Genomic DNA, 363 nt, shown 5'->3' with positions numbered 1-363 from the left:
ATGGGAAACTTCTTTAGAGAAAGGCTATATCTGGCGAAACACTGGCACTCTTCACCTATACCAAACGTGAACGACGCAAATTAAAGAGAAAAAGGAAGAAAAAAAAAACGGAGTAATGTGTAAAATTCGTTGATGAGCATATGCAGAAGATCGATTAGATTTTTTTTCTGATAGCCTAAATTTTGATTTCTCAAAGTTCCCAAGGGCCTCGTTTTTCGTGTAAATTCCAAAGAATAAACTAGATCATTTCTACAATCTACTTTATCCAGATATCGTTTCTTTTCAATTTACTACTGGAAGCTTGTGACACTATAACACATTCCTTGTGTGTGCAAACATACTTGGCAATAAAGCTCTTTCTGA

At 35.0% G+C, this 363-nt stretch overlaps 1 protein-coding gene across 1 annotated transcript in view; it reads left to right on the top strand.

The window, feature by feature from the left end:
- LOC107562501 (transient receptor potential cation channel subfamily M member 5) overlaps positions 1-363 on the top strand; it is a 15,791-nt gene that overhangs the window by 6,450 nt on the left and 8,978 nt on the right. The gene's annotated exons all lie outside the window — the stretch shown is intronic.

This window comes from Sinocyclocheilus grahami, unplaced genomic scaffold (assembly GCF_001515645.1).
Source record: "Sinocyclocheilus grahami isolate Dianchi unplaced genomic scaffold, SAMN03320097.WGS_v1.1 scaffold826.1, whole genome shotgun sequence".
Classification (NCBI taxonomy): Eukaryota; Metazoa; Chordata; class Actinopteri; order Cypriniformes; family Cyprinidae; genus Sinocyclocheilus; species Sinocyclocheilus grahami.
Note: the sequence above shows the minus strand (reverse complement) of the source record. Positions and strands in the feature narration are given on the sequence as shown.